Source organism: Camelus ferus, chromosome 2 (assembly GCF_009834535.1).
Source record: "Camelus ferus isolate YT-003-E chromosome 2, BCGSAC_Cfer_1.0, whole genome shotgun sequence".
Classification (NCBI taxonomy): domain Eukaryota; kingdom Metazoa; phylum Chordata; class Mammalia; order Artiodactyla; family Camelidae; genus Camelus; species Camelus ferus.
Genome location: NC_045697.1, coordinates 114,391,254 through 114,415,643, shown reverse-complemented (window position 1 = coordinate 114,415,643; position 24,390 = coordinate 114,391,254). Strand labels below are relative to the sequence as shown.

At 34.5% G+C, this 24,390-nt stretch overlaps 1 protein-coding gene across 2 annotated transcripts in view; it reads right to left on the bottom strand.

Moving 5' to 3' along the window:
• The window catches only part of FSTL5 (follistatin like 5), a 667,511-nt gene that overhangs the window by 194,283 nt on the left and 448,838 nt on the right, over positions 1 to 24,390 (bottom strand). The window lies entirely within an intron of this gene.

Sequence of the window (24,390 nt, the reverse complement as noted above, 5' to 3'; positions counted from 1 at the left end):
TGATTTTTGACTATGGGAATTTTCTAAACTTTTTGGCCCAATTTTTATTTTATAATATATTGAATCCAATTAGAAATTATGATATTCATGAACACCATTGTCGTCTCATTGTCAAGTGCACAAACATAAATAACAAAAAATATGATTATAAGGTCAATTTTGTTTTTTTTAATTATTTTTTAATTAACACTATTCATAAAAATATATTCATTCCATACATTCTAGTTGTTATTTCGTGTTTATTTGGAATTAGACTAAATAAATGACTACCAAATGATCATGTATTTAAAATTGTTAAATTTGAAGTATTACATTTTAAATCTTCATAAATTATATGATGATTATTGTTGTTTGTCAAATTAATTACATTCATATTGATTAAATGGATCATCTGTTGTTGATTGCTTGTTAAAATTTAACAGTGAAGTGTTTGTTACATTATCAATAAAACCATTTGGTATTTAATTTTTGATAACTATTTTACTCTACATTAGTTTTAGGTTCAGCTTTCACCAGTACATTCCTTTTTTTACAGTGACACATTGTTTATAAAATAAAAATAATAAAATCATGGTATTGTGTATTTCATACCTAAAATGACTGATTTCTGGCATGATATGATAATTCAAGTCATTAAGTCAATGACAAATATCTGTTTGTTTCCCTTAAGTCTATTACTTTTCTTCATTAACTGGGATCTCTAATGAAGAACAGGGTTGTGCAGAATATCTTGCATTCACTGGCCAGAGAGTTATAATTTCATGTATTTGAGACATCTAAAATGGGAAAACTCCCAAGGACTTGTTTATATATTTCAAATTATTTGTCTTTAATTAAATTCACATAGGCTCTTAGGCAATTAAGTTTTCAAGAGAAATTTTAAGTGATGAAAAAGATTATAGGGATGGATGGACAAAAGTGAACATTTCCACTACTGGTTACATACTATTTTTATATAAAAAGAGACAATGGGGAAAATAAAAGCTTCCTCACATGAGATAAGATGGCTATTACCAAGTGACAAAGTGCATTTGAAGCAATTACTAAAAAATAACAACAATCATTCTATTCCTATTTTGAATTTCCTATTCCTGCCAAGTTGAAGTGTGGGCCTCTACTCCAAAATTTATGCACTAAATTTGCTTTTTTTTTTTTTTTTCTTAAATCAATAAGACCGCATGCTAAATTTTGAAAGCCTCCATGACTCCTGATTTGGAAATCCAGAGATAAGCACTTTTATTTTGATATTTTAAATTTTCTCTGGATGAATGTATCCATAGATATGTCAATGCAATTTGCCTTAAAGACTGAAATTTAAGAGATCGTCTGATATAATAATTTAGAGAATAATTAGAAAACATAAAACGATGTGCACTTCAAAGTTAATGACTATATAATGCACTTTTTTGATTCTCAAAAATAAATACCCATTAAAAGTTGCTTTATGTTATAAACAGAGGTACACATTTACGACAATAGGTGTCTAATTTTTTTAACCATAACGCATTAAGAACTTTCATCCTTCTATGTAAATTCATTACTTTTTGTATGCTCATTATATTAAAGTGCTAGTAGACCTCTCTTTCAAAATAGAAAACTTTGCATTCCATGAGAAAATAAAATATCACCAAAATGTCACCTAGTACTCTGCAGCAAGGTAAACATCTAGAGCAGAGTCTTGCTATTGTAAAGTCAAGAATTCTCTTTCCTAATCTGTTTTTGCACTTTAGTGCATATTTTTTTCATCTGTATCAGTTTTCCTTCTCTAAACATTGTTGAATTTGGGTATATTTTCTGTGCAAAGAATTTTACTGCCAATGCTATGCCGTAGTCCTATGCTGTCGAGATGAGAAAAAAACAGAGAAGCAGGTGGAGTGGTGAATAACACGTGAGCGGCGTGGGGCCTCTGGCCAGCATGACAGCAGCTGCAGCTGGCGCTGGGGGTACCAGTTTGCCATTCTAACTCTTCTGTGATTGTGAATAGCACGCGGTAATTTTCACCCATAGAGTAGCAGAATGAAATATCCAGCAGATAAGGCAATAACAAACAGCCTTCTGGAAAGTACTTTTTAATCACATGCAAATTTAAAGTCTTGCTAAATTGACCAGTTTCTATGTTTACCAGTTTTTAATACCAGTATTCCACCATCATTTTAGAAAATGTCTTTTCTTCAGATGCCTTGGTGGAAAATACAGAAGCTCAAAAATCATAAGGGTTAATGATATGGAATTAATTTTTGATAATTCACTGTATTTTAATTTTTATTGCTATACTGATAGGTAGTGGAGAGCCCGTTGATTTCTGACATGATAACTTTGGATATTATCAAATATTTTTCTGGAGAATTTAAGTGAATTTGACTAAACTAACAGCACTTCTGCTCTACATATAAAAAAGCATGATTTCATATTTGAAACACAAATTATTAGTAAGGAAAAATTGAATTTCTCTGGATACTATCTTCAACATGGGCTTTGGAATAGTTTTATGAGAGCGACATGACAAAAATAACTCATTTTTTAATTCAAACCTAATACAAAAGGCAGAGTTAGACATGCCTGGAAACATTTCTACACACACAATGGTTGGACTTTGGAACCAACAAACCTGGCTTCATTTCTGGCTTCATTTATAGCTTCCTTTATATGACTCTGGTTAATCAGTCTCATAGCCTCATTTTCTCATGCATAAATAAGGAAAAAAGCACCTTTCCCACAAGATTTTTATCATGTTTGAATGAGCCAGTTTAATCCAACACATTAGTACTGTGTCTCTCATGGGATAGGCACCCCAAAATGTGAATTCCACTAACATATATATTTTTTTAAATTTTACAGATTTGTTTTGAAAATCTATAATGTCTGTTTTGAGATATGGAGAATATTTTAGTTTGGGGAAATTGTAACAAAACAATAAAAAAATCAATGACTCACTGATGACTCTAAAGATTTTCTCATGGTATAAATGTCATAGTCTGAGCACAAATATGACTGCAGGGATAAAACTGCTTACAGGAAACATGAATGGAAATTCCACGTTTAAAACAATGCCTAAGTAAAGTTAGTATATATAACATAATATCAGCATATAATTATTTTACTTTCTCAGCTTAACCAAAGATGAATGAGAGCTATATTAGTTTTAATGTGTGGAGAGATGCCAAAAAGGACATTTGAAATCACTTTACTCCGTTAAGTGTAACGTTAGATCCTGATGAAGTTTAAGTTTGAATTTTACAATGCATCTCACCCTGAAACCTCCGCTTCTAATTAGTAATTTATTCCTTGAAACTTCCTATCAGGTTGGCCTTGCCTATCTCAAGCCTGAGATTACAATTTGTCACTTACTTACTCATTTCTAAAACCGGGATTCCAGACTGCTAAGGGACAGTCATGCTATTCTGCAGCTAGATGGACAGAAAAAGTCACTGATCTCCAGCAAAACTCTATATTCCATTGACTGCTTAGCATATTCGATTCAATAATATTTCCTGGAAGCTTCCCATGCAGATATCACTTTGGTATTTATGATATGGTTATAAAATAGGAAAGAAGAAACCCCACCAGTGAACAGAGTTTGGCATTTAGTGAAGCAGCACAGGCAGAGTAGAAATTATTTCAATGAAAATTAGTCAAATCTAAGTTTGTTTAATTTCTGGAGATCGGTGACATTTATGGTACATTCAGGCAAGCAGAACTCTCTGATTGTCTAACAGAAATCCCAGTGCAAGGAATTTCTGCCCTCTTCTTTTTCTAAGTGGCCTCTGGGCCTAGAAGACCAAATCTCTAGCCCCACCACTAGTTTCTATCCCAAGTTACAACAAACATTTCCAAACATATATTGTATTAATAAGAAATAGAAAAAATTACAAATGATTACAGGAACATCTGCAAAGTTACAAGTCATTTACTAAAAATGTTTTTAATGAGACCAGTATCTTTGAGCAGAAGGAAATACAATTTTTTTTTCAAGCCCAACAGGTTTAAGTTTTGATTTGAATCAGTTGGTGCCAAAATTATTGAGAAGTCTGGCTCCTGGTCAAACACCTACATGTGATCTTTCAGGCCTGACCACAGGCAGTTACGGAGGCTTTACTGGGCAAGCCTCACGGCTGAAAGCTGCCTTTTTCACGCCAGACTTAGTGCAAAGCCAATGCCTCGCCATCTTTGAGGCAAGTAGCAGTCAAGGACCCGGGATGCCCAGACCAGCTGTGCTCTTATGTCAACCGCATTAGCAGCCCAAGTACCTCCACTAGTGTAACAGGGAAAAGCAAATCTGACTCCATATTAGATCTTTTCCTTCAGCTCTAACCCTGTGCTGTGTTTCCGGTGCTCAGTCACGCTGGTTCTGCTCCTTTTGTAAAAGAATGTTGCCTGTGGCCTGAAATATACAGGGCAGCCCATTCTCAAGGCTCTGACCTTTAAGGGTGTAACACTTTCCCATACACATACAGATAAAAAGTTGCAGAACAGGGAGTAACATTTGTCTTGTTGGAGGTTTGCAGGGACACCGCAATCTGACCTACTTGAACAGCTGCAAGAACAAAGGATTCCGACACCAAGAAGCTTGCAACAACCAACCACACCCCCTCTCCTTTTCAGTATAAAAGGAGCCTGAATTCTGTCTTGGGGAAGATGATTCTCCAGGATGTGAATCTCCCATCTTCTTGGTCTGCTGGCTTTCTGAATAAAGTCATTAGTCATTGCCCCAACACCTCATGTCCCAACTTATTGGACTGCCGTGGGGTGAGCAAAACAAGTTTGGACTTGGTAACACTAGGAGGTGTCTTCATCAGGACCTACATATGGTAGATGCTTTCCTGAGCCCTCTTTATGGGGTGGGGGGTAGAGACACTTTCTTCCACCCAGCCTCACTATTTAGTATTTTGCTCTCCTAACCCTTACTCTTCCTCCTCTCCTCCCCCAAGTCCATAAAACTGCATGGTCCTTTTGTTTAGCGTCTCTTAGCCATAAGTGACCCACCTGACCCTGGACTGGTGCTATTTCACAAGTAATCAGGAACAGTGGGAGCTCAGCCCTTTCTCTAATGTAGCCTTTTGCTTACATGGTTGTACTCAGTGACTAAAGGCTTGTATGTTACTTTCATTTTGGATTTTTGAGCCAATCAGTGTCTATGACCCCACAGCTCAGCTCAGCCCTTGAAGTTACCTACTTCCTTCGAGCCTCTCTTGTCTGACAGCTGGGGAAGGCGACTTCTTTCCCATAAGGAGTATGAGATGATAGAAGTGGATTCCTTAGCATACAGCTGACTCTCAGGATTGGTGATCTCAAATTATAACTGGAAACTTGAAGGAGCTCCAAAACAGTAAATAACAGCGATGGGAGGTATGAATCATTTTACACTTTGGTTAGGTACGATTTTTAGAGACAGATAATACATCTTGTGTCTTCAAACTACTTTCAACAGGATGTCACTGTAACACATCAAAGTCAGAATATTTGTGTGGACGTCATATTCTATTTTGAGCAAGAAACCCACTCACAAGATTCTTCCTTTCTTTACCGATAATTCTATCATTCTTTGAGCCACTAAGACTGAAGCCTTGAAGTCATATTTTGTTCTTGCTATTTCCTCATCTGTTGACAGAGTTGCTTCAAAGACACTTGTGAAAAAAACAGACCCTCTCTTGCTGTTGGCTTCTGTTCTCTTAAGAGGAATCTGATACAAAATTCCATGCCACATCATTCCAAGCATTTCCATAACACATTTGCTTAATGACAAACCAATTGGCAAAACTTAAATACATGCCTTACAGTCCAAGTTAATAACTGATCAGATCCTTTTTCTGTATTGATCTAGTCAGGAAAACCTCATTCCTCACTAGCACCTTATCCTGAGAGCAGTACAGCAACGGAGGTGGTCAGTTCTGTGTCCCCTGAATATCGTTAGTCTGTTTGCACCTTCTTGAGAATATCCCTACAGTTAAAGTTTCCAAATGTTTCTGTTTCTTCTCACCCTCCAAGTCTAAAGTCCGAACTTCCTCATTAATGTTTTTAGTCCACCAATTCATTATCTGTTCCTCTATCATAGTACTCAGGACTCGTAACACTGATTTGGTGCTTGATGCTATATTCTTTTTTTTTTTAATTTTTATTGCAGTGTAATTGATCGACAATGTTAGTTTCAGGTGTAGAGCAAAGTGATTCAGTTATACATAAACATACATATATGGACTTTTTGTTTTCAGATTCTCTTCCATTATAGCTTATTAAAAGAGCTATGTTCGTATATTTATTTAACAATATGACTAGGATTCAAAATGCCACGTAGCCTTCTTTGGTGTGTACAATTACAACAGCACTTTGACTTGACAACTTCAATAACAAATTAACATTTTGAAAGTATATCATAACTACTTATTTAATAAGTATAGTTTCAAATTTGAACTGATGCCTGAATAAATGTGGTAATTAAAGCAAACTGTATAAGATATTTCAGTATATCATTTAAGTAGGAATTCAGAGAAGCCACCCCTTTGAGTCTTGATTTATTCTGTCTTAGTGTTTCTCATTTAAACTTTCCTCCAATTTAGAAATATGTTGAGGCTATAGCTGGTTCATATAAGACTTATTTTAGGATGTGGCAAGATCATCTCTAACTTCAGTAAAAACAACACCCTTTAACTTCTTGGGACATTTCACTGCATTGGGGCGTTTTTTTTTAAGGAAAATAGAGTCAACTAAACATGACAACAATGTTAAAAGTACAATTTAGATATCAGTATGTACTTTTTCCAAGTCCTGAAAATTTACATCATTTAAAGACAAACAACTTCTTTCCTAAGTAAATTTCTAGGTAAATTACATTACCCTGTGTACATGACCATGCATATCTTTTTTGGTTAATGTAATTGTGTTATTTTGACTATTCTTCTACACATTGTAGCTTATATATTCTACCCTGAATTTGTGTCAAGAAAAGTATATTTTATGTATTTGACATTAAGGGTCTGAGATATGCAAAATATTTTCCTTTCAATTGTTTTGTGTTTTTTAGCTATAAGGTGAATATTACATACTCCAATGACATAGTCAGTGGAGTTATATATATTTCTTCTAATATATTTGAAAACTTTTTCAGTTTTTTGATTACTAAAATATTCAAATATAATAAGATACAATTTATTAGCAAATGAAGAAGGGAATTTAAGCGAGGACGAGAGGAATAGCTTAAAAGCTTCTGGGAGGGAAAGTGAACAAAATCTTATTAAATTGCTACTATTTACTTGTTAATCAAAAGACGTATATGCCCTTTAACATAATTTTTCTACACATTTGTAAGGCAAGTTGCTGAAATGTCTTTTATTTCCCTTGTAAATAAGAAGGTTGTGAATTAGAGCTATTTTATGTCTTGCCAGCAGCCTGTTACCTAGAAAACAATACAGCAATGACTTAAGTGTTTCATGGGTGGAAATCTCTCTTAGGACTGGGATTACGTTAAGGTCTCTAAATGTTTTAAAGTAGTAAAAATATTTAGGGTCCTTCTGCCTTCCTCTCACAAAAAAAAAAAAAAAAAAAAAAAAAGCTGTCCCTAAGACTTAATTTTATCACCAAGTTGTATAAATAATGTTTTCTTCTTTTGTTCAGTTAAATTGCAGAAAGTGAAAAAACATACTTTATCCCAGTATCAAACTGGAGTATTAAAGAAGCTTTAGATGCTCGGAGCTTAAAACATTGTTGAGGCGTAATTTTAAAAAGGTTAAAACAATTCTCATACCCATGTGAAATAAACGTGAGGCAAAGGTTCATCTGTCTCATGAGAGAACCAGCATGATGGTAATGCTAATTCAAAGTCCATTGGTGGAGTAGAGATTTGCATCACTTGGTTCAAGCATGAGGTAATAAGTTTGTTAAGTTAAACACAAAACTCGTTAATGTCCCACAGGGCAACAAGCAATTATTTTGTAGCTATCTTTTTTATAGAACGGAAGTCATTTGCATCTTTTTTTTAATGTACAAGTTAACATGCATATTCACAGATTCGGCGCCCTCATCAGGAGTTAATGGACACGCAAAGGTACATCCTAGAGAATTAAGTCATCCTTAGCCGGGAGTGAGTACTGTAGTATGACTTTGAAAGACACGTTGTCCTTCCACAGCTTCTAATGCCTTTGATACCTCGTCTCAAGCAATTGATTCTACAGCATTAGGCAGAAGACAGCCTCTAATTACTCTAACCTAGAAAAAAGCCAAGGTTACAATGTATCATTGCAACTACCTTTGTCCTGACTTGTTTCTCTCTAAAATATAAGTTCTTCTGGTTTGCCTTACACACATAGTGGCAATCCATGGACGATCATCTTTATTTCCGATGTCACGATTTTTTCTGGCCGTAAGTCAAAATAGAGCTTACAGCTATAAACTCTAGAAGCATAGATAATAAAATATCTCCCCTGCCATAAACTTGTACAGATCTGCTGATTCTTTACAATGACTCATTGGTAAAGATCTTGCAGAGGCATATTCAAATTAAATAATTAGCCTTAAATATGCCATAGTGGAATAGAAATGACTAAAACAGGGAGGGGATCAGTATCTTCTTTTGAACAAGAGCTGGTTTATTATTTTTAGATAAAAGCTGTAGTAAAATTGCAATTCATTTTCCCCATTGAAAGATTTTATGAATCATGATGTCAGTATAAATATGCATAACACTGGTTATGTGAGTTTAAAAATGTTTACCAGAGTTATTTATGATAAACAGAATTTATTTGCAGGAGGAATAGCAGTAATTTATAAGCAATTGCTAGTCAACATGCTTCACTAACATAACTTTGATTTCACACACTTCTGCATAAAGTTCCTTCAGTGAGCAAAAAAAAAAAGTTCTTTATTAATTGTATTTTTATTCCCTTGTCTAACATTTAATAGTGTATGCTGTTAGGAAGAAAATATGTCTCCAACCTTTGCCAAAACCCTGCTAATTGAACAGAATTAAAATAACAAATCCTTGAAGGGACAACAAAATTGGGTCATATTTTACAACTTCTTTTCTTGTTGGTAATCACCTCTTTTAGCCTTCTTAAATTTCTTTCTCTGAAACATTGAATATTCAGAAATATAAAGCTGATAACTAATATGGGTACTGTTACATCCAGATCACAGAACTATCTATAATACCGTTTATTTTAAATCATACTGTAAACTGCTGCTTCTTGCACAAAAGGACAAAGATAAGAAAAATAAGAATCAACAATTACTGTTAAAGTGATTGGTTGTCAAAAATTCTCAATCTATTTAATTATGTAATAAGATTTTGATTTTAAACACTGTGATTTGTTTGTGGTTGTGAAGCAATTATCTCTCTATAAATTTTCCTTAGTTTTTTTTTTAAATACATTTTGTAGCAGATATATCTCCCACAAGCTGGGCATTATTTAAAAGATTAGGACTAGTGGGAAGGAATAAATTGGGAGCTTGAGATTTGCACATACTAACTATTATATATAAAACAGGTAAACAAGAAGTTTCTACTGTATAGCACAGGGAGCTATATTCAATATCTTGTAGTCACCTAAAATGAAAAAGAATATGAAAAGAAATATATGTATGGCTGAAGCATGATGCTGTACACCAGAAATTGACACAACATTGTAAGCTGACCATACTTCAATAAAAAAGAATGAAAACATAATAAAACAAACAAAAAGTGTTAGGAATAAACTTAACTGAAATTAAAGGGCAACAAAATATCTCCTGTGAAGTTAGTGGTATGTCCTTTAGGGAGTCTGTTATATCAACTGGCATGAGCTATGCACCTTTGAATGGAGTGTGCTATTCTCCTTTGCTACAGCACTTAAAAATTGCTTAAAACTTTATGGATGTACTATTTGCTTAAATTATAGTTCAATTTGCACATACCAACCAAAGTGACTGGAGAAAGAGAAACTACAAAGAGAACGAAATTATTGAAATTATACTGTTAAAAATCAACTTAAATGTCATCTTATATGGGTATAGTTCCATGGGTTTCCATAGGTCTTGTTTTGAGAAGTAAATGAGTTAATGAACTTTTTAAGGACAATTTAGAATGGTTGATAAATATTAAGTTTTCATCAAACGTTATCTTGCATAGTATGTCCTAAGTGTATAAGTGTAAGTGTGCAGCTCTACAATCAAATGCAAAAGCCTGGTTTCATCTGATGTATTCAAGCCATTTATTAATCTACCGACTTCGTTACTCTGAGACAGAACAGGGACTTTGAGATTGCTGAATGAACCATGCTGTCTCAAGCCCGCTGTGCACTTTCCCAAGAATTCCTATTCACCATTCCTTCATCTAGTTAGTATCTAAACTACAATACTAGCGTATTCGTAGAAGTCTTCTATGACTCTTAAAACTTAAAGTCTACTCCCCCTTACTATTATTTATATATTTGTATATGACATGTAGATGTATACATTTATGAATGTATACTGTTTCATTTTGCATTATTAAATATAATGCACTTCTTTTCTTTCTTGACTATTTAAAATCTATGAGATTTGAAGACAGAAATGGTGTCTCTTATCGGTATATCCTCCCCATTTAGCTGAGGCCCTGAAAAACTGTGGTCATTAAATCAATATTTGGGGGTGCATAAAGATGAAACAGTAACCAAATATGTTTCTCCTCATCTTTTTCTTTTCCCCACCTTATTGCATATGATGGGAGATTAAATTGAAACTGTAGTTAAAAATCAATATGCTTAATGAAAAATGTTATTAAAGAAATTGAATCTAAAAGTTGTTGAGCTGTGCTAGACTTAAATGATCGACTGCCAATAAACATCAGTTGATTGAGGATCCTTTACGTGGTTAAGAAAGTAAATAAAACCCCAGCAAGTTTTAAATATAAAAGCCCACGAATAAACTCTTTACCGCAGAACAGCAAATATAAGAAATGTCACTATGTCATGTGTGATTTGATTTGAGCATTTAAAAATGATTGAGCAGCTTCGGAGTCAGTACAGTGCTAACATCATTAACACAACGTTGACCAGGTAAAGGTCCTTCCGCTCAGAGTTTCTAGTCCAAAGAAGAAAGATGAGAGTGTTAATAGTTTCATTGTGATACAAGAACTGTAGTTATTGGACTTAGTTAAGTAGTAAAGTAGTAGTAAAGAACTTAAAAACAAATCAAGTTTAGGCATAAGCATTTGTCTATTTCTAAATGACAACTGGACTTGGGTAGATGAAAGAGACAAGGGGAGGTTTCCCAGAAGAGATGCTTTTGACAAACGGGGTAATAACACAGCACGTCAGAGAACAGCTAATGCTGTGGAAAGTTTGTTGTAAAGCGTGAATGTGAGTTGGGGGGTAGGAAGAACTAATAGAGAACAGGCTTTTTTTCTGAATACAGTAAATGATTTTAATCTTTTCTTTTTCCCAGAAACTTACAAGAAGCCATTAAAGGGTGTTAACGAGGAAAATGAGAAGTCCAGATGTAAACCTTACAAAGCTACGTCTGGCTGTATTGTGAATTAAAGGGCTTCTCAGCAGGTGAGGATAAATTTTGAAGGTGAGAAATGATAAGAACTTAAACTAAGGCAGCCGTGGTGGACATGAGATGACAGAATTGATTTAAGATAAATAAAAAGTTAAATTCACAAGGTTTTATGACTTACTAGATTTGAGGGCGAAACTGAGAGAGAATGCTAGCAGGACTCAGTTTTGGGCTATGCTTACGTGCAATAGGAAACACACAAATCTGGTAGGTTCAGGGGTAAAGATATTGCTTTGAATTTTGCACATTGAAATGAAGAAAATAGTGCTCAGAGGAGACATTTCAAGTAGAAGTATAATTTGGAATATATCAGCTTAAACATAGTAATTGAAGCCATGGGTTCAGAGACATAATATTAAAAAAACTTCAAAAAACATACTTCATCATTTTAAGAATCTGTGTAGTTATTTGGCCATGGCTTTATTGAAAGAAAAAAAGTCCCAGTGAAGTCATGTTTCTACATTACTATCCATCAAAAACTGATTTAAATAACATGATTTTCCATAATTTTGAAGACTGAACCTAAATTAAAAATTAAAAAATTGTCAGGTACTCAGTAAACCTGTATTTATTCTACTCATTCACATGCGGGCATTTTATTTTTACGTTTGCTATTGGCAAGGGTAAGTTCCAAAAGAATATGACCAAAGACATTTCAAAATGTTTTTCTAAAGCACTGATTTTAAGACTTTTTTTGAGAAGTGAATTGTAAAATTCAGTGTTCTGTTATAACAGCAGGAAAAAAAAAAGTAATTTAGAAATAATATTCATTTTAAAGCAGCACACTGCTAGGAAGTATTTATGATCACATAAATTTTACCAAATTAACAGTGAGTATTGAAACTTCATAGCATATTTAAGTGAAAGATGAATGTATATTGTACGTTTGGTATTTGTGGAAGAAATTCAACTTCCGCAGCCATGACAAAGCTTTGCTTTATTTGGATTGGAAGATTCTGAATCATAAATATACTCTGATTTCCACTGGATTTGAAAAGCCACAATGGCCTCAGGCTTATATGAAAAATGAATTAGTGGTAAAAATTACATGCTGAATGATGTATTATAATTCAAACATTAAATGTCTCCACTTTTAGTGGAAGGGGAAGAAGAAATGGATTACTTGTAGTCTAGAGAAGAAAAAAGTCAATGGCTTTTTTTTTAAATAGCTAGTTTTAATGGTATATTCTAATAATTCCATATTAGAAGACAGCACTAGGGTTCTAAAAGATTTAAAAAGAAATCTTACTAATTAAATTATTTTTCTTGGTGATATATATTCTGGGCTTTGTTATCAGTGAAGAGCCTAAAGGGTAATATTGTCCCTTGCATACACATAAGATTTCAACCTTCATACATGAGAAGAAAAAAAGTTATATTTTCATACTGCTTTAAATATTAAAATTGAGTAACAGTGTCTTTTCAGTCTCTGGGAACTAAATATGACTTAGGGATTTTACTTCTAAATTTAAGTACAGTACGTATTCCAGAACTGTATTTTATTTTATTTTTTTTACCAGAATAAAGTATACTATTTATATTAAGCACTTGATGACTTTGTATGTCTGGATAGACATATAAAGAACATTTTATTTGTTATACTTTGATAGGTTTTCTCTCAGTGCTAGTTCTGCCAACTATGTACTAGAAAATCTACTATTAAAAAAAAAAAACTAGTAATATGACAAGCTGCCACACCAGCAATTGGATCCTGATATGAATGAAAATGTTTGTTTTAATTGTTTTATTGTTCGTGATTTTTTTCCCAACAGAATGCTTAGCTTTAAAGGGAGATCAACTGTACACAGTGAGAATCACCTCCAATAAGTTGTAGGGATAGAGCTATCTCAAGAATGGTTAGAAGGAAAAATCATCCAACTGAATGCAAAAAATGTGAGTAGACTTCTTAAGGAGAGGACTCTGAAAGCAAAATGATCAAAGAAAGAAACTGAAGGCTGATACCACCACGTGAAGAACTAAAATGGTGGGCAGAGATGTTCCAATTAGAATTCAAAGGGATAATCCTTCTTCATCAATGCAGAAAGACAAAGTTTAAATAAAACGTCTTATATCCTCTTAGCCGGCCTTGTAGAGGGAGGTCGAAATTGCTCTCCGGGTCCTCCTTTGTAACAGATGGCGAAACGGTACATCCAACTAAAGGATTGTATTTACCAGCCTCCCTGGCATAGTTTTTACTGTTATAGCACATCGGTGACCTATTAACAGTGTGGGATTTTGAGGAATAAGTACCATTTGTCTTTCACTTGCTTTGGACTACTGCAAGCCTGGATTATAAATTGATGGAATATATGGACTGGTGGCTGGAGCTCCTACAGCCCTCTTGAACCCTGAGATGATCTTGGAGATGAAAACCATGCTCTTGGAATGCCAGAAAAGATAGGAGATTGAGTTCCAGATGCTACACAGATCTATCAGCTCAGCTGTGGGTAGCATGTTTTATGAAAGAATAAACTTCTGTCCATTTCCTTCACTGTTTTGTTTTTTTTTTTTCTGAGTCTTTTACTGAGTGCTGGACACAATTACTAACACAGGTTAGGCAGATGTAGAAAAACAAAAATCCCAGAAAAATGCTAGGAATGAGAAAACAAAAGGAATCTACAAAGCCAAGTGTTTAACTTCACAGGAACTTTCCACAGTTCAAACACTTCATTTCACTGATACAAGCCACAGTAACATTTTTAGCAATTATCATTTTAATGCAGTATTCAAACCAATTTGAGTTTCATGTAAATTGTTGCCAGACATAACAAGTAAAATATGACACTCAACTAGAGTTGAATTTCAGATCGGCAAGAATGATTTTTGTATAAGTATATCCCATGCAACATCTGGTATATGCCTCTAGTAAAAGTTGATTTGTTGTACATCTAAAATTCAAATTAACCTTGGAGATCTGCATTTTATCTAGCAAGTCTACTTGTAAAGTTGTTGAAAGTCATAGTAACAGTAATTACATTACGTTGTTTTTCAAAGAGATAATATTTTCCTGGGGCATTGTTAATCAATATGATCGACAATGCCACATTGAATCAAGCTACTGGTAATGATAAGAAAATTCCATATATTTCATTGAGCAAGTGTAATATGTCATTAAATTTGACAATAATCTCTTCTTTATAGATGAAGAGACAGAAGCTTAAGCGTCAATTCTTTGTGATCACATAATTAAAAGTAGCAAAACTAGGATTGAAATCTAGTAAGACAAATTTGATAAGATAAAGTTTGATTTCAGTGTTAAATGTAGACCAAGATGTACTACAAGTTAATAAATGGTGAAAAACACAGATATTATAAATAGGATACAAACAAGGATTTTTAGACCTATATTTTCACAGGTGAAAACAAAGGAAAACAAAATTTTGCTATCCGAAGATGAACTGAAAATTTTCTTGGTAAAGTCAAAACATGTGAAAAAGTGCTATATTTCAACTTGTCTCTTTCCTTCACTTCTGATTACTAAGCCTGTTAGGCAATTCTATTTTCTACCCACATTTCTCTCAATTCTATACCTTTGTTTCTATGTTCACCTTGCCTTCCTTAATTGAGCTTTCTTAATAAAAGAAAATTGCAAATCAGGAATGAGTTGGTGAGAAGTAATGTCAATAGGAGAGTGTTTCTCTATACCTTGTGGTCTTCATCCTCATCCCCTGGGCAGAGCTCATCAGACCAGGATTAGGACTCAAGCTTAGTCCCAGTAATACCAAAATTGAAGTTTGTGTGCCAAGCTCCACCCAGAACAGGATGATCCAAATAAGTCAATTATGTTTTTCCAAAATTTGGGCAGACAGAGAATTAAAGACACATATTCCCCCAAAATGGATAAATATATAATAGCTGAGTGAATCTAATAGCCTCTCTGTAGAACAAAGATTAATACAAGATTGCTAATAGGGAGAGACAACAGCACAATCTTAAAGCTTCATTGAATAGAAAAAATTTTTCAAATTTCAGTGACTATAATTGGATATGATTTGGTTCTGGCATTTTCTACACATTTCCAAACTCCTTCATTACTGTATGTATTCTAACAATGAATTCACGTTGTTTTCATCAGGTTGATGTATCTATGCTCCTTGAAACATATATTAGGAGGAAGAGAAGAAAGAAGGAAGAGGGAGGAGGAGGAAGAGAAGATGAGGGAACTAAAAACAAAGAACTAGTTTAACTGAACATTTACAATGTGCCTCATCAAGTTTTATCAGCTGTGAAATGTTTTATCTCATTAGTTCTCACACAAAAATGAGTTCATTCTACTAGTGTATACAATTTTCAGATAAGGAAGCTGGGGCATAGGGAGGTTATATAATTTGCTTGAGGGAAAATCACTCCCAAGAGACTTTATACTAATTAGAATTCAGATAGTCTGAATCCCAGCCCATGTTGCAAATCCCAGTATCATACTTACTCCAGGAGTTCAGTGATGTTGTTTTTACTTATTTGGTGCAAAACAGAAGGCAGGCAAAATGAAAGACTCTAAATATCCACTGATCGTCAACAAGCTTCATACATAATAGCAGAATATATCAGATCTATTTGTAATATACAGGAGCCAGAATTATTTGGGTTACATTTTACAAAGGGCAGCAGAAAACTACAGAACATCTCATCTCCATGCAGTGGATAACCTCATGATCTAGAGTAAATCAGGTCACATAAACATCCCAAGATGTACGACCTATAAGATCAACAACTTGGGGTGAATATCTCTCTTGGCATAAATTCCCACAGGTGCAAATGGTAAGTTCCTTCCTTGCTTTGTGGAGTTGTTCTTAGGGCTAATGAGATAATGAGGTAGTGAGGTAATGAGAAGTAATATAAATCTGTCTAATTAAATAAACAAAATTATATTTGCAATGCATGGGAAAGGAATTAAAAATGTACTCACAGGCTTTCTTCACCTGAGATTGGAAGTAAGTGGATATAAAAGGTGAAGGATAGCTATGCTTTTTAAAAAATATGCCTATTATTTTCATCTTTTGCAATCAGAAGGTATTCACCTATTGACTGGGTGAATAAATACTAAATCTTGTCTAATATATATTAAGGAATCAGAAAGAATATTGCAAATTGTTTCTGATTCTCTTTGACATAAAGAGTACATATAATTTTAAATTTACATAATTTAATAAAACTTAAACCCACTTTCTTGAAAACAGACAATATACCAATAGGGTATAAAATCTGATTAATATCTGAGCTTTTTGAAAGTATTCTTTGCTTATAAACAAACTGAGGATGTGTTTTACTACAGTAAGGTCATCTTGATCTTTCAAAACATTGGAAATTCATATGTAACAATTAAAAATATATTTTAAGGAGATAAAAATATAGACATTGCTTAAAACATTAAATCCAAAAAAAAATTGGACAGTGTTCTTAGTGGCAAACAATAGAAATTATTTTTTTAGTTCTAAGCAGGAAAAGGATTTAATAAAGATATTAGGAAGGTCAGAGAATAACCAGAAGATCAGAACTTTAGTCTTGCGGAATGAGAAGCCAGGAAGGTGCACAAGCCACGTGCTAAGACTGGCCAATTGGAGACCCCATTGAAGCTGAACACTGACCAGCTCCAGAGTTTTTGTCACGATGTCCTTGAAAGTGGGAGCTTGTTGCCCCAGCACTCACTGAGGGAGGATGCGTAGGGAGAGTCAACTCTGTAAAGCACCTGCATTCCCCTGTTCCTTTTTCTTTTTTTTTTAATTGACGTATAGTCAGTTACAATGTGTCAATTTCTGATGTACAGCATCATGTCCCAGGCGTGCATATATATACATATATTCATTTTAATATTCTTTTTCATTAAAGGTTACCATAAGATATTGAATAGAGTTTCCTGTGCTATATAGAAGAAATTTGTTTTTTTATCTATTTTTATACATAGTGGTTAACATTCTTGCTTATGAAAGGAAGTCTTGTTCAGCATTCCTTTTATCAGAGCCTTATCCACATATCCTCTCCCTAACTGCAAAGAAGGCCAAATAAGAAGACTCAGTTTTCACCGTGGGGTAAGCAAAAATCAAAGCATCACCAAAATATTGAAGGGGAATTCAAAAGTGTTGGGTAACCAAAAACACACTAGATGTGCCACCACAGACAGTAATGAATATGTATATGTATGTATACACACACATGTATATAATATATGTATATAGTTTATTTATATATATTTATATGTATAAAATTTATATACACATTAAACTTTATAGATATGTAAATACGTATAAATAAACTATAAATATACTTACATATATAGTTCATTTATATGTAGAGGACTTTATTTTGGCAGACTTTAAGCAGAAATAAGGACAAAGAAAAACATACTAAGTGATATTTTATAGTTTTTATTTCACATTTTATTATATTGGTAAATTCTTTAAAAATATTTTGATAATTTCACAGCTGATGTCATAGCACTTAATGAAAATATTAGGAGTGTATTGAGAAGTTGAATGTGTATCCCTTTTTAATAAGGCTTTGGCTTTTCCCTGAAGCTTTACTTGAAAAGCTTGTAGTTCTGTGTACACTATACATCATGAATGCTTGTTCAACTTAATTAAATATGGCTTGAAATGAAATTGAAACTTTCTGAATATTGGAAGCATTTTTAAAATTCTCAATATTTACCTGTTCTATGAAATGTATCCAAAAATAACTTCAACCAATTCAATTCAATTTATGGATACCAGAATTCATCTAATATTGACATATATTTTAGAGAGCTAACTTATCTGCAATCATTTTTTTCTCTAGAAATTTCGAGATTCTAGAACAGTCCAGAATAAAACGTAAGCAAAATAATTTACAAGATCCAGTCACAAGAATGTGTCCACTTTTGCAAGTTGTCCACAGACTAGTGCTTTGTGAGTATTACTCATAGCATACTCTTCTGATTCTTGAAACAATTCAAATCAGCTTGTTTTGAGGTATTCAAACTAAACACTGAAGAATGCATGGGCTTATTAAAAATAATCGTGGTATACTAAGGATTAAGGTAGAAAAGGAAAGATAAAATGCAGACAGTAGTTTAAGATGGTGACATAGAAAGATCCTAAACTTACCTCCACACACATCAAATCTACAGCTACATATTGCCCAATTCCCTCTGAAAAAGACCTAGAAACTAGCTGAACAGCTGCTCCACAACAAAAGATAGCCCACCCTGAGATGGGTAGAAAAGGCAGAAATACAGTCTCCCCCAAAATGTTACACCCAGTTTTCTCCCCAAACCAGAGAAAGTCCACAATTACAGACTTCACCCTGAGGAGCAATGGGTTCAAGCCCCACCCCAAACACCCCAAACCTGGGAACCTGCACTGGAGAGACAAACCCCCAAAGGCCAGCTTTAAAACCAGTGGGGCTTATGTTCAGGTGCCCAAAATGCTGTGGAGATTGGAAAGTCTGGTTTCAAAGGGTTCACCTGCAGACTCACCCTACCCCCCAAGCCCAGGGTAAAAACACCATTTGAAAAATACCTAGACCATATGGAAAGAGATTCCTCAGCTAATCTTAAAGTGTTTCCCGGGGCACAGGAATCTGCTGGGGCTTTCTCCAGGGGCAGAGGCATGGCTGGGTGCCATTTTGCTCTCTCACTCCACCTTGGTAGAGCCAGCACTGATGGGCCCCAGTTTTAGTGCCCCTTACCTTGCTAGTGCTGGCTGGCTTGCCCCTTCCACCTACTCTCCCACAGCCCTACTAAAGGCAACCATCTCTCCCCACCCATGATCCCTGTATGACCCTGCTGCAGCCTGTGGGCTTGTCTGGTGCCAGGCTCACCCATGGCCCTGGCTTCACTCATGGCTCTGTTGCAGCTGATGGGCTGCCCTCAGCCTTGGGCTCCCCCTTAGTCTCACTGAGGTTGATGGGTTTGCCCCACCCAGAAACCCTCCTGTTACCCTTGCTCCCCCCAGTCCCAGGCTAGTCTGTGACCCTCTTGAACCCGATGAGCACATAGTCCATACAGGGCACATCCCTTGAGCACCCAGTGCAGGTGGCCAAGGGGACCTAGGTTTCTGGGCCCCACAGGACTGAAACAATTGGAGAGACAGTTCTTGGCAGGCTACCACCTCCAGGACACAACACAGGCAGCAGACTACATCACATACCCAGAATTTTTGTGACAAAGCCCTATTTACTTGTCTCTGTATGCCAGTCTGAAGGGCAGGGTCTGGGCTTATCACACATCTAGAAGCTACAAAGGAGTTCTCAGCAAATGCAGGCTGGAGATGCCATCTTTGTGCTCTCCCTGGGCCTTGCTACAGCTCACCAGTACCTCCCAGAAAGGACCTTACATGGCTATCTGGAGCCCAGATTTTGTAACTGTCTCCAAGGAGACATCTTCCAATCACCTGGTCTGGAGGCCAGCAGGGTTTATAAAGGCAGTCACACAGGATTGTGTATATTCGCATACTTTAAAAGCTGCCTGAGGGTCTAGCTTCCAATCAGCCTAAAACTAGGTGCTGACAGTAATCTTTCCATGTGTAATACTGACATGGCTTGGCCAACCTCAATAAGTGGAACCTACCAAGAATAAATTAGGCCAATTAGACAATCACAAAGGGTCTAGAGACGATCAGAACTAGGACAAGTTTGAACAATAACATTGTCTACACAAGGCTACACCTTCAAGGCTGGGAGAGGCAGTGTTTCACCTAATACATAGAAACAAATACAGAGAGACAAGAACAGGAGGAAACAATGGAATATGTTAAAAACAAAAGAACAAGATAAAAACACCAGGAGGAAAAAAATAAAACTTAAAAATGGAGATTTGTAATCTACCTGATAAAGAGTTATAAGTCATGGTCACCAACCATGGCAGAAGGATGGATGAACACAGTGAGAGCTTCAGCAAAGATAAAAAATACACAAAAGTACCAAATAGAAGTCACAGAGCTGAAGAATACAATAACTGAAATAAAAAATATACTAGAAGAGTTCTAAAGCAGATTAGATGAAGAAAAGAATGTATCAGTCACCTGGAAGCTGAACGGCAAAACTCACCCAGAGTGGTAAAAAGAAAAAAATAATTAAAAAAAAATTAAAAATAACTTGAGGTATCTGTGGGATAAAATCAAGCAGAATAATATTCAGATAATAGGTGTACCAGAAGGAGGAAACACAAAGAAAGGGGAAGAAAATATATTTGAAGAAATAATGACTGAAATCTTCCCTAATCTGGGGGAGAAAACAAACATTCAGATCTAGGAAGCAAAGAGAATTCAAAACAAGATCCACAGCAAGCACATTATAATTAAAATGTCAAAAGTAAAAGATAAAGAGAGAATTTTTAAAACAGAAAAGAAAAAAAACAAAACAAAACTGCTGTGTACAAGAAAGCCCCGATAAGAATATCACCTGTCTTCTCAACAGACACTTTGCAGGCCAGAAAGAAGTGGCAATGATAAATTCAAACTGCAGAAAGTAAAACAAAAAAACAAAAAAGTCTAACTAGAGTACTCTACCCAGCAAAGTTTCATTCAGAATTGAATTGAAGTAGACACCAAGAGCTTTCCAGATAAGCAAAAGTTAAAAGAGTTAATCACCTGCAAACCAGCCTTACAAGAACTATTAAAGGGACTTCTTTAAGCTGAAAAGAAAAGGCACTAACTAGTAATAAGAAAATATAAGAGGTAAAAATCTCACTGGTAACGGCAAATGTATAATAAAGGTAGTGGACTTAACCACTTAACTAACCTTAACTAGCCTTAACTAACATAAAGGCTAAAGGACAAAAGTAGCAAAATTAACTATAACTACTATAGTTAGTTAATAAATATGCAAAATAAAATGATGTAAAATATGACATCAAAAATGTAAAACATGGAGAGTGCCTAAAAATGTAGATTTTAAAAAATGTGTTAAAACTTGAGTTGCTATCAGCTTAAAATAGGCTGTTACATGTGCACTCATGGTAACAACAAAACAAATACTTAAGTACATACCCAAAAGATACTGACACAGAAATCTAAACATAACACTGAAGAAAGTCATCAAATCACAAGAAGAGAGAGCAAGGGATGAAAATAAAGAGGAACTATAAAAACAGGCAAAAAACAAGTAGCAAATGGCAATAAGTATATACTTATCAATAATGACCTTAAATGTAAGTGGACTGAATAATCTAAATATATTGAGTGACTCAATAAAGTAAAAACAAAACAAACAAACAAACAAACAAGTCCCATCTATATGCTGCCTACAAGAGACACACTTCAGATCTAAAGACACTAAGGACACACACAGACTGAAAGTGAAAGAACAGAAAAGACATCTAATGCAAATAAAAATAAAAAGTGGTGTAGCCATACTCATAACAAAATAGACTCTAAAACAAAGACTATAATAAAAGACAAAAAGGACATTACATTATGATAAAGGGGTCAATCCAACAGGAAGATAGAGCATTTGTAAATATAAAATCACTCAGTATAGGAGTACCTAACTATATAAAGCAAATATTAATGGATTTAAACTGAGAAATTGACAGCAATGTAACAATAGTAGGGAACTTTAAAACATCACTTACATCAAGAAACAGACCATCCAGACAGAAAATCAATAAGGAAACACTGGACTTAAACAATACATTATAGAAGTTGAAGCTTAATAGATGTATACAGAACAATCAATCTAAAAGCAGCAGAATACACTCTTCTCAAGTGCACGTGGAATCTTCCCCAGGATAGATTACATTTGGGCCATAAAACAGGCCTCCATAAATTTAAATAGATTGAAATAATATCAAGCATATTTTCCGATCACAATAGCATAAAACAGAAATCAATTACAAGTAAACTAAAAAACAATCACAAATATATAAGATTAAACAACACAATAGTGAGCAGCCAATGAGTCAACAAAGAAATCAAAGAAGAAATCAAAAGGGCTTCTGAGAAATTTTAGCATCCATTTATGATAAAAACTCTCAACAAAGTGGGTATAGAGGGAACATATCTCTACATAATAAAGGCCATGTATGACAAGGCCATGGCTAACATCATACTCAACAGTGAATGCTGAAAGCCTTTCCTCTAAAAATCAGGAATAAGACAAGGATGCTCACTCTAGGCTCTTTTATTCAACAAATTATTGGAAGTACCAACAATAGCAATTAGATAAGAAAAAGAAACAAAAGGAATCCAAATTGGAAAAGAAGAAGTAAAATTGCCACTATTTGCAGATCACATGATAACTACATATAGAAAACTCTAAAGACTCCAGTAAAAACACATTAGATCTAATAAATGAATTCAATAAACTTGCAGGATACAAAATCAATATACAGATATCGGTCATATTTATATATAACAATAATGAAATACCAGAAAGAAAAATTATGAAGGCTATCTGATTTACAATTGTATTAAAAAGAATAAAATACTTAGAAATAGATTTAACTAAGGAGTTGAAAGACCTGTACACTGAAAACTATAAGATACTGATGAAAGAAATAAAAGAAGGGGCAAATGAATAGAAAGATACTTTCTGTTAACTGAGTGGAAGAATTAATGTTGTTAAAATGACCATACTACCCAAGCCATCTACAGACTGAATGTAATTTCCATCCAAATATTAATGGCATTTTTCTATGGAATATAGAACAAATAATTCTAAAATTTCTGTGGAAACACAAAGAACTTAAATGACCAATTTTAAAAAAAGAACAAAGATGGAGGTACCATATTCCTTGACTTCAAACTACATCACAAAGCAATAGTAGTCAAAACAATTTGTTTGAGGCATAAAAATAGACAACTAGATCAATGGAAAAGAACAGAGAGCCATGAAATAAATCCATACATAATTGTTAATTAATTTACAACAAAGAAGCCAAGAATATTCAATGGGGAAAGGACAGTCTCCTCAATATATTGTGTTAGGAAAATTGGACAGCCACATGCAAAAGAATGAAACTGAACCACTGTCCTACACCTTACATAAAAATATACTCAAAATGGATTTAAGACTTGTATGCAAGACCTGAAAACATGAGAGCTCCTTGAAGAAAACAGGTGATAAGCTCCTCAACGTCAGCCTTGCTGTGGAAGTTTTTGGGTCTTATTCCAAAAGCAAAGGCAACAAAAGTGAAAATAAACAAGCGAGACTACATCAAACTAAAAAGATTTTGGGCAGCAAAGGGGATACAATTTACAAAATAAAAAGGCAACCTAATGAATGGGAGAAAATATTTGCAAACCGTATATCTGGTAAGAGCATAATATCCAATATATATTAAAACTTCAAACACCTCAATAGCAAAATAACAAACAATCCAGTTTAAAAAATGGGCAGATGATCTAGACAGACATTTTCCCTAAGAAGACATACAGGTGGACAACAGGCACATAAAAAGATGTTCAACATCACTAATAATCAGGGAAATGCAAATCAAAATCACAGTGAGATATCATCTTACACCTGTCAGGTTGACAGTTATCAAAAAGAGAAGAAATAATGAGTTCTGGACAGGACGTGGAGAAAAAGGAACCTTTGTGCACTGTTGGTGGGAATGGCAGTTGGCGCAGCTGCCATGGACAACATTATGGAGATTCCTCATAAAATTAAAAATAGAACTACCATATGACCCAGCTATTCCACTTCTGGATATTTATGCTAAGAACATGAAAACACTTATTCTAAAAGGTAAATGCCTTCCTATGTTCATTGCAGCATTATTTACAAAAGCCAAGATACGGAAGCAACTTATATGTGCATCCATGGATGACTGGATAAAGAAGATGTGATAGATATACAATGGAATATTTCTCAGCTGAGTAAAAAGAAGAAAATATATTTATTTTCTATACCAGACCAGGGGGCATTATGCTAGGTGAAATCAAAGGTAAATACCATATGATTTCACTT